The following is a 12,950-nucleotide window of genomic DNA, read 5'->3' on the forward strand; positions in this document are numbered from 1 at the left end:
ATCATTAAATGGCTATTTTTACCACATAAATCCATTAAGAGGTTAGAGACTTATTTAAGTAAAATTACTCAAATCATAATTCATGGTATGGTATGCTTTAGACAACTTTGCGGTCAAGATCCTAGTGAAATTGTCCCTTTTACTAATAAGGAGATAACCAATCATTGGATGTTGTGCGAAGAAAGGCAAAATTCATAATTCTCATCCCTCATCAAAAAAATTTCAATTTTTAGACCGCTGTGCGCCCACGGCGTGAGGCGTGGGAGGAAGCGCGGCCCGTCTGCCCTCAATGCCGCCCAGTCGCCGTCAGTGTTGGGCTCCCGGCACCAGGCGCTGTCCGAAGACTTCCAGCCAAGATGGAGGCTTAGACAGACATGCTGGGTCTCCCTCTACAACTAGAGAGGAATACAACTACTTCAAAACAAAAGATAACTAGAAATTCCAGAAAATAAACCTACATGGAAGCCCAACGTATGAAGTTATAAACCAGCGGCGCTCTTTGGGCAGGTAAGAGTGAAAGTGGGCGGTGCTGTTTGCGGTCGCACCAGGGACAGCGGCAGGGAGAGCAGTCCCAGCGGCAGGGAGGACAATCCCGGCTGCAGTCGAACCCCGGCAGCTTGCAACCCCAACGCTGGGGAAAGCAGCCACCACATTGCCCTGAACAGTGAGGCCCAGAGGGCGGGAGGACGGATCCTGGTCTCCTAGCGGAATAACTGTGTGAATCCATCTTGGACCCCCGCCCCCACACAAACCGCCACAGTGCTGCGAAATAGGTTGTGGATCGCCACTGGTTGCTGGGCAGTGACGACAGCATCACAGCGCAGCAAGAAAGGTTGCAGAACGGCGCCGGTCGCTGGGTAGTGACCACAAAGCACCACAGCACGGCGAAAAAGGTTGCTGGACCACCGCCGGTCGCTGCGAGAAAGGTTGCGGATCGGCACCGGTCGTTGGGTTCTGACGAGTACACAGGCACTGCCCCCTATAGCCAGCCCAAGAAAACAAAATGCATCTGTCAAAATGAGGCAGAGAACTATAGAAATCCCGGTGGCGCAGCTCACCAGGCAACAGATGAAGAATCTGACAAATGAACAAATAAGAAACCTGTCAGAGGCTCAGTTCAGGGCCATAGTTATCAGGTGGCTTACAGAATTAAGAAAAGATCTGGAAAAAGATGAGAAAGAATTGAAAAATACTCATAATGAAAGGAACAAAACCACATACGAGACAGATGGTGAGGAAATAAAATCCAGAGTTCAAATCAACAAACCAGAACACAGAGAAGGAACAGTCAACCACTTCAGAGAGAAAAAACGGGAAGCAAGGAAAATGATGAGAGGATCAGAAACCTCTGGGACAGCTATAAAAGACCCAACATAAGAATCATTGGTTTGCCAGAGGGCGAAGAAGATGAACTAGAAATTGAAAAATTAAGTGAAAATATAATAAAGCATAACTTCCCAAACTTGGGGAAGGAAATAGACTTACAGGTCCAGGAAGCACAGAGAGTTCCAAAAAAGATGGACCCAGGGAGAACCACTCCAAGACACATTATAATCAAAATGTCAAAAATTAAAGATAAAGAGAGAATCCTAAAAGAAGCAAGAAAGAAGAAAAGAATCATGTACAAAGGGGCCCCAATAAGACTATCAGCTGATTTCTCAAAAGAAACTATAGGCAAGAAGGGACTGGCAAGAAATATTCAAAGTAATGAAAATCCAAAACCTACAACCACGAATACTCTATCCAGCAAAACTGTCATTCAGAATAGAAGGGCAGAGAAAGTGTTTCCAGGACAAAATAAAACTGAAAGAGTTCATTAGACCCAAACCACTATTATATGAGATGTTAAAGGGACTGGTTTAGAAAAAGGAGGATCAAAACTATGAACACTAAAATGAAAAGTGCATCACAAGAAACAACAACAGAAGCTAGGGAATTGAAACAAAGGCAAACTAAACAGGCAATGAGAGTGGAAAAAGAACTATAGGTATGGGGAACATATTGGGGGGAGGTCAGCAGGGAGGGGGAAAGGGGAGAGGGAGGGAGATGATATAGGAATTAAGGATCATGGTAGGAGGGAATGGAATAGACAGAGGTTGAGAAGAACTATATGCACAACTAATGGACATGGTCTAAAAGGGGGGGACAACTGGAGGGAGGGGGGCCACCAGGTGGAGGGGAGAAGAGGGAAGGAAAATTGGGACAAATGTAACATTATAATCAATAAAACACATAAAAAAAATTTTTTCAGTTTTTAAAACGCACACAATGGATACTGCCTAAGTGTATTGTTTCACAACCTATTACTGAAGCAGAGACATATTTTACTGACGCCAACAAATTAGGAATTGCTAGTTAGAGTAATCTAAAAACTAATAAGACTATTCAAAGCCCGTATACCTCTGTACAAAAAGCAGAATTGTTTGCTATTATCATGCTGTTAACTGAGTGTCTTCTATCCCATTAAACATTATTACAGATTCTCAATATGCAGCTTATGCTATTCAAGCCCTAGAAACAGTAACCATACCATCTAATAAATCTGAGCTTAACTTACTTTTCTTACAGTTACAATCTCTTTTGCGGATTCATTGTCATGCTGTCTTTATAACTTATATTCAGTCACATACAGGATTGCCAGGACCACTAGCTAAAGGAAATAGTTACATTGATACTTTAATTGGCTCTATTCAACAAGCAGAAAATATCAGCTTCATCATGATAATGCACAATCATTGAGGTATAGGCACAAAATTACTTGGCAACAAGTGCGTCAAATTGTCTAAAATTGTCCTATGTGCCAGCTTGTCAATCAGCCATCTTTGCCTAACGGTGTTAACCCTAAAGGTTTATCACCTAATCAAATTTGGCAAATGGACATTACTATTATACCTGATTTTGGAAAACTTAAACATGGCTGGTCCGATGGAAGTGGGTTATCAGAAAAACTAAACTAAAGTTAGTGTCACTAAAGTTGGTAAAACAACCCCCCACTATTAAATTTGACTGGCCTTGTTCATCATTACATTGACACCTGCTCTAAATTTTCATGGACTACAGCAATGTCCTCTAAATGTGCAGGATGTGTTATCACACACCTCCTAGAGGCCTTTGCTGTCCTAGGAAAGCTAGGAATTATTAAAACAGATAATGCTTCAGCATATCTTTCTAAAAAGTGTTAAAGAGTTTTTTACTCAGCACAATATTAAGCATACTACTGGCATTCCATATAACAGTACAGGACAAGCCCTCATTAAACGTCATAATAGAACTTTAAAAGAGTTACTTTTAAAACAAAAAGGGGGATATGGTATGGATTCCCCAAAGAAAAGGTTAATGAATGCAGTGTTCACTCTAAATTTTTTACAAATTGGTGATGATTCTCTTGTCCCAGCGTAAAGGCATTGGACAATGAAAACTGTTTCACCAATAAATCAGTCTGTTTATTACTATGATGCTTTAACCTCCACTTGGCTCCCAGCAATGGTCATTCGTTGGGGTCGAGGTTATACTTATATTTCCACAGGTTCACAGAATATCTGGATTCCTGATAAATGCATTAAGTTGCGTCATGGCATCCCAGAAGAGGAAACGAAAGAAAGTTCGACGGAAGAGCTCTAACAACTCTTCAGGAACAGATTACGAACAGGAGTTTGGATGCCTGTCCTGCTTGATCGTGACTGACAGGACAGTCCAGCATCTGGACTTCTGCGCAAAGAAGCCGAGTGACTGCTTCGCAGAGGCAGGCGTTCTCTTGGTCTTCTCATTACGGTCATCATGGGACTAATTGCTATAGCTCCCACTGTTGCTATGACCGGAGTTGCTGTTCATCATTTTGTGCAGACAGCAGACTTCGTCCGGACTGAGCAGTTATGGACTGTACAACATCAAATAGACTTTGAACTGCAATTCGAGTTAGTAGATTTAAACCAAGCAATTGTGCTAGTTGGAGATCGACTACAAGGTGTTAAATGACAATTGTTGTTGAAATGTAACTGGAGTCTTTCTGCCTATTGTATAACTCCAGTTCCCTATAACAGAACTGAATTTCCATGGGAAAAAGTAAGAAAGCATTTGCTTAACCATGATAATTTGACTCAGCATATTGCAGCGTTGCAAACTAAGATATATACTACCTTTGGAGAACATCTTGCGCAAATGTTCGATAAAGGTATGCTTAAAAATGTTATAAATATCTTGAAAACAATGAATCCTACTCAGTACTTCCAGGGATTCATTGGATCTCATGCAGGTTTGCTTTTTATGTTTCTTGTGATCTTCTTAGTCATTATTATAGTAGGATGTAAGTATAGGAGAAAGCAACAGGTTAAAAATGCCATCTTTTCAATTATGGCCAATAAGATTTCCGTAAAACGAAAAGGGGGTGAGGATGCTGGAAATCAAGACTTCTGATTTGAGGTATGTTTACATGCCTCTCAGTGCAGGTGTTTAATGATCCGAGCAGCGAGCTGGACTCGCTGGTGCCGACAGTCTCTGACTGCTCCGGCCTCAGGATTTTAAAGACATCCTGTAACTTAAAAAGAATCTTGCCCAGTACTCCATCTTCCCTGATGTTGATAAGGAAATCAAACAAAACTAAGTACAAATGGTGTTTAACCTTAATTGCTTTCTGAACAGTGTCATCTGTTCCTTAGCCTTAAAAGAGTAAGTGATTAGATTTCTGTTTTCCTGTTTTTCTATGAATGCTATATAGACTTGTTTGTCAGGAAGCGTTCTCTTCAGTTGACCTTTTGAACTTCCTCTGTTGTAAGTTTCAAATACATTGTCAACATTCCTGGAATGTGCCTGTGAGCTCATTCCTGGACCCCCCCTACTAATTAGCATATCTGCAAAATCCAATAAAAGGAAGGTGCTTGCACTGCTCAGGGCTGATCCTGCCTGAGCGAGCAGCAGCCCTCCAACCGTCTCTCATTCTATCTGCTGTAATTACTTCCGTGCCCTCGACCACGAAGTACTGCGACACCATCTCTGCCCCCAAGCCACCTAATTGCATCCTTTGGGCATCAGGCTCTGGGAATAGAGACCTGAACTCCATCTCAGTAGCAGAAGATGACCAGTCTCACTCTGTCAGAAGTAAAGCAACATGGAGATCCTGACAGTTACAGGTTTCTTGGCTACGCCTGAGCAGCTCTGGGGACAGAATGCCCTTCATCTTCATGTTCAGGGTGTTCTGATCCCAGGAAGTCTCTTCTATAAAGAACTTAGATCAACCTCAATGTAATTCCTATCCATGGGCCCACTCTCTGCCTTTCAGAAAGACAGGGGTCAGCCAAACTCTTTCTCCATGTGCCATCCTTTCAGATGTTTGAACCAGTCATCATATTCCACCAGCTCAGCTCCTCATCGAGGGTGGCCTGAAATCAGTACTCCAGATGTGGTTAGAATGGCACCAAGGAACAAAGTAAAGAAAGAAGCGAGCTTCTTCTAAGTTCCCATCACCATTTCTGATGACCATATCACACTGAAGACTTCTATGGGGACTTTCTGTCTTTCACCTGAAATGATCCTCAGCCATTTCACTTCCAGGGTAAACAATTTTCAGTTGCTTCAAACTTTTCCAAGGAAATTTATGTTATAGCCTATGCAAACTATTGGGAGGTTTCTCTGGACGAGAAGGCAAATGGCTTTATGAATGCTTAAATAAATTAGAAAATTAAGCTCTTATTTGCTGATGGTGGCTGTCATAAATGTATGCTCCAATGAAAAGAAGCTTAAATCAATTTGGGTGTTTTCACTGAGCTGTAAACTTTGTTATTGTTCCTCCCGCACAATATAGATGCCATAAACCATATCTAAGTGTGCAGAAGACATTTACTTCCACAGGGGTTTTTGAATCCAATGAGATTTTTATAAGTGGCTCTGTTCTACCTTTTAACTACATTGTAATTTAAATTTATTTTTAATGGTAGCTTTAAAAATGATCTTGAAGTTTAAAGTAATGTCATATTTTAAAATATATGCTAAAATCTCTTAGTCAGGGTCTTTAAATATTCCCCTTGCATTATTTCTTTGAGGTTCATTTGGTTGCACTGTAATTTCATGCAGTTTTACAGTGGTGGGGCACATGAGGTGATTGACAATTAACCAGGCTCTATTTCCAGGCACATTATCAGACAAATCTATAAAATAACTGGGAGCTTTACAAGAATAAAAGTCTTCAAGAAGTCACCTGTTGAAAATTCTGTACATAACTAACTTCTGAAGGTTACAGGAAGAGAGGTAAATAAAATTAAATACGAAGAAGCCAGAGTGTGACATACAAGAGAGTGGGAGAAATTCTGATTTATATACAGTGCTGAGGTTGGATGAGCCACCAAAATTAAATATCAGCCTTCAAATTCTCATAGTCAAGGCAAACTCTCACTTCCAATGACTTCGTTTTGAAGGACTAGAGGCGTGTCACTGAAGTAGAAAGAAATTATGTTCTGGGTACAAAAGGTAAAAATGAAGTCAGATATATATTACTCTAATGAAAAAAAAAGAGGTACCTAAAGGTTGTGTATTAGTTCTGTATTGCTGCTGTGACAAATGAGTCAGTGACTGACTTTAAACAATACAAACTCGTATCTTGCAGTTCTGTGAGTCAGATGCCCACATGAATCTCACCAGTCTGAAATCGAGGTGTCGGCACCACCGCATTCCCTTCTGGAGGTTGCGGGGGAAGGAGTCCTTTTCTCACATTTTCCAGCTTCTGCAGGCTGCCGCGTCCATCCCTTGTCTCACAGGCCCTCCCTCCATCCTCAAAGCCAGCGGTGCCGTAGCTCCGACTGACCTCACGTGGGAAAGGGTCTCCACTTTTAAGGACCCGTGATTACATTTGGCCCACCTGGACAGTCCAGGCTACTCTCCCCATCTCAGCGTTATTACGTGAATCGCATCTGAAAAATCCCTTCGCCACATAAGGTAACATATCCCTGAGTTCTAGAGATAAGGCGGGGGCGTCCTCGGAGGGGCACTCATTGTGCCTTAGACGCTGTAGAAAGCAACGACGAGACCCTGCTCTAGGAAACAAATTGCTCACAGCGGACTTCCTCGGATGAAGCTTATTTCCCTCATCTAATACACTTCTTTATGACAAAATTCACTATTCAGTATGTCCCCACCGCACACCCCCAATAAAAAAGGCAAGAGGGCAGTTATTTGCCAGGAACGGAGGGGAACAGATCAGAACTGATCTAGAATGACGACAGAGTCCAGATTAGGTATAGAGAGGATGTACTGGGGAGCTCTTCTAAATACTTTATTCACATTAATTTATTTAGTCCCCACAGTGACCCTATACAGTAGGAATTTTATTATCATCCTGTTTTCCAAATGAGGAAACTAAGACACAGATAACTTCCCCGAAGCTGGTAAGGAACAGGGCCCCTGCCCCAGAGTCCGAACTTGGTCCATGAGAATATACAACCTCCTATTTGTTGATCACTGAAGGGGTAGGTTGCAAGTAATCTGTAACTAGCAATACTTTTGTTAAGAAGTCAATGACTTGTTTGTGTCAGGATTGTGTCTATAACAACATTCTGTCCGCTGCATTCTGTAAGAGATTTCTGGTTACTATACACATGTTGAAGAAAGAACAAGAACTTAACTAGTAAGTTAATCTCAGCTAGTAGTTCTCACACTTCCTGGAGCATAAGGATCACCTGGTGTATTTTGTTAAAATGCAGATTGTTGGTGTGTCCTGGGCTGCTCAGGTGTCAGCCATTGTGCCTGATGATTGCTGATTGACTAAAAAATATTGTTGTGATTTATAATAAGTACATATTTGATCATCTCCTCCTCATCCTGGCATCAACCTCCTAAACTTTTACCTTGATATTTACTTAGTGATAAGAGCAATAAAAAATGTCTTTTGTTATCCAAAACAAGCCCCTTTCAACCACTCTTGGGTTTATGCTAATATGATGAAGGGTGGCTGGCGCCTAGACAGTGTCACCTTGTGATTAGAGGGTTGGAACTTTCAGTCCCCACCTGCTAAATGCAGGGAAGGGGAGGCTGAAGTTAAATACCAAGGGCCAATGATTTAGTCAGCCAAGATTATGTAATAAAATCTCCATTAAAAACCCACAAGGATAGAGAGCTTCTGGGTTGGTGACCTCGTGGAGGTACTGGGAGAATGGAGCACTTCGGTCATGAAAGCTCATACCCCTGCCCACATACCTTGACCTACACATTCCTTTCATCTGGCTGTTCCTGGGTATAGCCTTTTATAGTAAACCAATAATCTAATAAAGGAAATGTTTTCCTGAGTTTTGTGAACCTCTCTAGCAAATTAATCCGACTTGAGGAAGTGTGGTGGGGGCCTTAGGCACATCTATAATGTGATAGCTAGGTGTGGATGGACACTTTCTGAGTGTGTGTATGGTGGGGGGGAGGGGTGGATTTCTCATTGTTTGGGGGTCTCTGTGCTGATAAGCCAAGATAAAAAACTTCTATTTGGGTTTTAAATTTTTCAAGGAAATGTTCAAATAAAAGTGGTTTTACTTACTGATTCAATTATGTCCCTTTAAAAGTAGCCACATTTATATTGAACTGTTTTTCCTTTTGTTTAAAAAGCCCACCTCACTTGGGGCACGAGGTTCTAAATTTACTGGCACCATTTTTTCCATGAGGACGAAAGCAGATTATCATCTGATCATCATGCCTGAACCAACACCGGCAACGTCACAATTTCTACCCGACTTTGTGCTATACCCACCCCACCCCTCTGAGACTTTTCACCTCGCTCCGAGCCTCACTTCTGCTGGCTCCTTACCCTGAAGCTGTGGCTTTCCCCGTTCTCAGCTGGCTGCCTAGACGTTAGGTCACTCGTTGCTCTAGCCTGGCTAGCTCCATCGCCAATCCCTTCACTCTGGGATTTCTGTCCACGGCCCTCATGATTTGTTCAGTGTTTGGTCACTTTGGTGGGGGATAGGGTGCTTTTTTAAGGCAGGAAAACTAATCTGGTGCCAGCTACTACCTCGGGGCCTGAAACAGAAGTTGAGTCTTATGTTAAGTGACTGAGAAACATTACTTAGTGCTGCTAAGTTTCTTCTTGCTTGTCTTTGAATGTTGATATTAGCTCTCCTTCTCAGCTTTGTGTCCTGCCCTAGTCGCCCACCCAAGACAAGGAGCAGATGTTAAACAGTTACTTAGCCCACCCCTGGACCTCCCATCAAGGTAACACTGGGCCTTGAAGACTGAAGGATCTGACCATCCTTAGTTAGTCTGTAACACTAGAGACTGATGTAGGTAGGAAGGGTCCTATTTCTTTTTGCCTTAAATGCAGTGGTTTTTATCTCTTCAGTTTCAGCCTCATTTTTTAAAATTATTTATTTATTTGTTTATTTTATTTTTAGAGAGAGGGGAAAGGAGAAGAGAGGGAGAGAAACATCACTGTGTGGTTGCCTCTCACTCGTGCCCCCAACTGGGAACCTGACATGCAACCTAGTTATGTGCCCTGACTGGGAATCGAACCAGCGACACTTGGTTCGCAGACTGACATCAGCCTCATTTTTATCTTCACCTCTGGTCTTCCTCCTAATGCCAATGGTCTCCCCATTCAGAAAGTAATACTCTTTTCACAATACTATACTGACTCCAAATTTATTTTGCATTTTTGAGACAGGGTAATAGTCCATAAACAAACCAATAAGTGAGGGAAAATTTTATGATGTCTTGTGGAAGGGTTGACCTGAGCCACCCAAAATAACTGCATCAAAGATTGAATGTAAAGATCTGGGGATAGTTTTTAGAAAGTGTCTAGCACAGTGCCAGACATAAGGCAGATGCAGATAAATATTCGTTGAATAATCAAGTCTCAGCTTTGATAAGCAAAAATCTGTGTCAGCATGACACCCAAGATCATCATCATAGGAGGACTCACTGAATGATTTCCCTAGGCCACTCCATTAAATTTTAGGGGTTTTTTTTTCTTCCAGAATATTTTTCCTCTTATAAGAAAAACATTTAGAATTGTTTCTGTCTGCTAAGAAATTTAAGTACACAATTTTGGGAGTAAACTGTGTCTCTGTGGACAGACCTCAACTCATAAATTTTGACCTAAGGTTCTTCATGGGGTCAACAGTGTGACCACCACTGTCATGGTGTATTGCAGTGACACAAAACGCATGCCCCTTGGGCCATGACTGCATGGAATTTTTCAGAATAAGGACAGGCAATTCCCTGATACATATTAGCATTTATTTCCATTCCCCATAAGACAGCTGAGAGAGTAATCAGATGTTCTGTGTCAGCACATAAAACAAATGCCTGAGGGATCAGAAAGCAATCTCCTCTCCCATGGTATATTATTATGTAACTTTCTGGTGGCCTCTGATATTGGAGTTTGGAAATGCTGTTAATTTTAAGGATAGAGTTGCAAGATAAGGCAGCTTTTGACTCCAAATAAGGCTCACTCAAAGACCTCAGCAAAACTGGCAAGACCCTGTCTTCGCCAGAGAAGGGTGCTAGTTGTTGAGGGACTTTAGATATAATTTATTCTTGCGGTTTCCAAACTTGTCCTTTAGCAATTGACTTCTTAAAATTAATCTTGGGCAGATTCTTCTATACATAAAACATTGACAAAATGACAAGTACTCCGATTGGAGATCTGAACTCTCACCTTAGCCCCTCTGACTCCAGCGTATGTGAAATTAAGAAGTTATTTACAGTCTCTGAGCCTCAGATTATTTAAATTCATGAAGGCCAGAATTCTTTATTGTAAGAATTTCTCCCCTTGAAATTAATAAGTGATCCATGGGCTGGTACATTGAGATTATGTGAACATGCCATTCCCTGATAAAATTTTGCCTAATGGTTTTAGTAGCATTTGCTGATTATTGCCTTAATAATTATTACATTGATCATTGCAAATGGTGGTTTTCTAATTTCATAATTTCTTATATTTCTTCTAGCTAACATTCTTCAGTAAAAAAAAAGCTTTTCCTTGAGAAGGGGGATTTTATAAATGGCATGTTCTGAAATTTTCATTTGACTTTTGTTATATAGTGTTTAGTAGCCCATAAAATATATTTTCTGGATCAGAAACAACTGAACTGAACTCTAAAATAAAACGTTCATTTCTATGGACTCACAGGAAGTGTGCAGCTGAGAGTTCCTCACTCTTTACATAGGACAGAAGGTGCTGGACAACATATCACCTGTTCATGTGTAGTCGGTATCTCCTCCTATCAGCTGTCTCTGCCAAGACTGGCTCTGCTTGTGTTCTCATGGGACGACTCCATTAAGGAGATCTCTTAGTGGGCTTATCGTGACCATGCTTTGGGGGAAAGTAAACAGGTAAGGAGTGATGCTATTCAGACAACATAACTAGGGGCACAGAGCTGTAGAAACTAATCTAGACTCTGCTGTCATCTAGCTCTGTGGCCCAGTAGTCATGCCTGAAAAACAAAATTCTAATGATTGGTCATAGGATTCTGTATATACACACAGTTCCTTATGAGTTGTGGTTGTTTGTTCTTATTTTTGAAGCTTTTATAAAATTTGGTTTCCAGATTTTAAGGAGTGTCTATGAAATGTGCTGTCCCAAAAATACACACCTGAGGGGTGGGGACGTACTGTGGGTGCAGTCCGTGGGATCACCATCAGCACCAGCATACTGCACGTTCACTTGGTCTAGATATTGTGCAGCATGCTGATCATGCACTCTCTCCTTGATGACTCAGATAGGCCAATATGAGATTGCTACTTTTACCCAGATTTGTAAATATGGAAAAACTGAATCTAGAAGCTGAGATGGTAGAGCCAGGTGTCAAACTCAGCTCTGTCTGATTCAAAGCCAATCAATTATTTTTATCACAGTTCTACAGTTACTCCCATATAGGTACCAAAGAGCAGTAAATTGTTTGGACCTTTTTGAGGCCTTTATGAGATCCAGCGGTCGCATAGGGACTTGATTTTCTATTCTCTGACTCATGTCCCCATCTAGGTACTTCTTCAGTCTCATTGAAAGCAACCGAGAATCTCTCGCCCCATCCACAGAGAATATACCCAGAGACCTATCCACAATACATTCCCATTTTAAGGTTTCAATCTTCAATTTTCCATCATAGTGCTTCCTTTACATGATCATGTGTTCAACTCTCATTAAGAAGCTGCTGACTCTGTCCTCCTTGTCTATGCTAGAAATGTTTTTATCTTGATAAATCAACTCCTATGGATTTTCCAGACTGCAAACGTCCCAGTGACTCATAAAGGCATAAAAAGATATCACCGGACTTACCCATACTAGAAGCCTAATCGCCAGTGAGCCAATGCCCTTCGTTTAAAAACTTAAAGGGAGATGGGACCTATTAGCTTATGTTGTATTTCTTTAATAAAACTGGAGATGACCATTTTCCCAAGCACCAGCAAGGGAAAAAAGAAAGGAGAATTATCCATCAGAGAATTGCTGGAGGATGCTGGATTCCCTGCCACTCCCTTTCCCTGCTCCAACCCTCTCCTCCCACCCACCCACCCCCTTTTTTTTTGGTCTTCTGGGAAGAATTTGCATGTGTTCAGCTGCTTACATATGTTTTGTGCTTTCAGATGTTTTCCTATGACCCTGGCTCTGTTTGAGGAAGGAAATTCTGGAAAGGTATATTGATGGCAACAGCTGTTTTCATTAACTTGACATCATGTAGGAAATGGAAAAATAAGAATCTGAGTATAAGAGTCAGGCAGTCACAGCATCACAGTGAATGCCTGTGGTATGTCCCTCTGACACTATAAGAAAGAAGAGGCATGGGTTCTGTTCTCAGGAATGTATCCCCTAAATTGTACTTATGTGTATGTATGTGTGTATGTATGCATTATTTATTACATCCTTACTATGTGATGAACCCCTCAGAGATATCATCTTATTCTTCATATATGCCCTATGTGGTTGACATTATCATCTCCATTTTTCAAAAGACTGAACTAGACAATAAGTACAAAATGTATATAAT

The sequence above is a fragment of the Furipterus horrens genome, unplaced genomic scaffold, assembly GCF_987537825.1.
Source record: "Furipterus horrens unplaced genomic scaffold, mFurHor1.1.pri manual_scaffold_5, whole genome shotgun sequence".
Lineage (NCBI taxonomy): Eukaryota > Metazoa > Chordata > Mammalia > Chiroptera > Furipteridae > Furipterus > Furipterus horrens.